The sequence below is a fragment of the Nuphar pumila genome, chromosome 17 (genome assembly GCF_984573655.1).
Source record: "Nuphar pumila chromosome 17, dmNupPumi1.hap1.1, whole genome shotgun sequence".
NCBI lineage: Eukaryota > Viridiplantae > Streptophyta > Magnoliopsida > Nymphaeales > Nymphaeaceae > Nuphar > Nuphar pumila.
The window spans coordinates 61,167,171-61,169,501 of record NC_143265.1 but is presented as its reverse complement, the minus strand read 5'-3'; the positions used below and the strand labels follow the sequence as shown (position 1 = coordinate 61,169,501).

The 2,331-nt window shown below is 43.8% G+C and overlaps 1 pseudogene across 1 annotated transcript; it reads right to left on the bottom strand.

Moving 5' to 3' along the window:
- Positions 1–636: 636 nt before the first annotated feature.
- LOC149812027 (21 kDa protein pseudogene) lies at positions 637–1,463 on the bottom strand (annotated as a pseudogene). Its single transcript, XR_016428555.1, has one exon. The product of XR_016428555.1 is annotated as a 21 kDa protein pseudogene (transcript).
- Between the last annotated feature and the right edge of the window lie 868 nt (positions 1,464–2,331).

Here is a 2,331-nt window from a genome sequence, read left to right as displayed (position 1 = left end):
CCCCGATCATGAGATGTAGCTAACTGCCCTGTTCGGGGGGGGCTTCGGATCTTGTGGGCTGTGATTCGCTCCAAAAAAAAAGGCTTTTTGGGATGAGAAACTACCAACCGTTGGGACTTGGGGATGCTGAACCGTCCCTCCTCTTGATGAGGGCACTGAGGGGTTCGGCCATGGCTGTGGTCGATGCGCCGGCGTCCGGTGGTCACACCCTCTCACTCCCTTATTCATCTTAAGCAATTACCTAAGAAAGTTCAAAACCATAGTGAGAGGTATCCCTTGCAGCTTATATCCCACGCATCACCTCACTTTGCAGAGTATATACATCTTATATACTTGTGAAGTTCTTTCTTTTATTTATTTTTTTTAGTTTATTACATGGAGAAACCACGCCTGCTAACGGGAGACCTGGCTGCGCGCTGTTCTTAGTCTGCCGTACCTACGGTTGTCGTCCCATCAGCATACAATTCCATGGATGAGTCTTATGTACTTGTCAAGTTATAGCCACCATTTTAAGAGTATTCTTTTTGGTTTTTTCATGTTGTGTGCATTTGATTTCTGTTTATACAAAGCTCCTGTAATTTCACTACAAGATCCATATTTTGTTGCAAAGGGGAGCAAAGAAACGGAAAGAAAAACAAAAAAAAAGCCAATTTCACATACATGAAAAACAACAGTCCGTAATCAGTACACCTGCAAATTATATCAATAAAATTACATAGTTATCATATGTAACAAACTATAATGCTATTCATATCCTTGTTATCTCTCTGTAACTTTTTCAGGCCACCTAATTGCCGGAGTTCCGACTTTCCATTCAGCGGCCGTGGCGAGAAGCCAAGCTATTGACGAGAGCCAAGGCATTGCTAGTGACCTTACTAACATCAGAAACTTTGTTTGCAACAGCAGCTTTGAGCGACAGACTGGCAGCGCTGGTCACGCTCTCGAAGCTGTCGATACATGTCTGCTCGTTGGTGAGCGCCGCGCTCATCCAAGTCTGAATGTTGCTCATCCGCCACCGGAAATTGCCGGTATAGAGGTAGCGGATCTCATCCAGTGACTGCTGCATCTGGGTGATGGCCTGCTTGAAGGTCTTGTGGCAATCATGGAGTGCCATCTTTGCACGCGAATCGGAAGAAGTGGAAGCAGTACTGATGGAGAGGTTACCAACATAGCTGGAGGCTGCTTGAACTTTAGAGAGGCCTACTGTGATGGCCACCCTAGCAAGCTGGCTAGGACTTTGTTGGACTGAGCCAGCATAGGCTGAGAGTGAGCTGAAGCAGACGGCCGGGTACCGGGTTGCGCCACAACTCCTGCGGATGAACTCAGTAGAAGAACCACCACCAGTCACTCCAGCGGCTGTGGCCTGAGAAAGAACTGAGAGTATGGTTGCCATGGTTAGTGCTTGGATAGAAAGAGATACCTGAGCCATGGATATTGGTTGAACAAGTTTTCTTTTTCTCTGTGTGAGGATAGGATTTGTTGTTTGATTACAGGGATTGGGGGCTTCTTTATAGACTTTGGACATAAATTGGAAGTGCAAATATATCCCTCCTTTTTTAAAAAGTTACATCTTTGTCCATAGGAAATAATAACAAATCACGAGGGAAATAAAAAACCTTATTATTATTTTTTTTTGCACAAGAGACAATGAGACAGTTAAATTATTTCAATCGGAAAGCATGGTCCTAGTTTTTCCCTCTTGGAAAGGATAGGTGTGAACAAGATCTGTGTCTTAAGCTTCCTCAAAGAATCATGTTTCAAGCAGACCTGTAAAGTCCTGTGGGAGCAAGAGTTTTAGTTCAAGTTTGTTAGTTAGGTGATGTGTTATTTTGCAGTGGGGGCACATATTGACTCATAAACCAGACTCAGAGCCGGACCTGTAAAGAGGCCAATGAGGCTTGGGCCTCAGGGCCCCTGGGCCCAAAAACAATTTTAGGGGCCCATTTTTAAGGTCCGAGCTCCCCTAATTTTTATTTAATATAATATAAATATTTGAAATATTATATTTGTTTAATGTGAATGCAAATTTTGTTGTTATTTTGATTCTTTAAAAAAAAATCGGAGGCGCTGCCCCCAAACTCCTACTATTAATAGGGGGCCCATTTTTTTCCTCCGCCTCAGGCCCCATAAAACACAGGTACGGCTTTGACCAGACTTACATGAGTTCTAATCTTGTGGGTGTCGGCGTGCAATCACATAGTGTTGCAAATGGGTCGGATCGATCCAGGATTGGGGTTTTGCAATTTTTAGCTGTTTGTTGGGATCTGGTACAATCCAATTCCTCATGTATTCAGCTGTTCTGGATCCCAACTGTTTTTCATTCCTACAAGC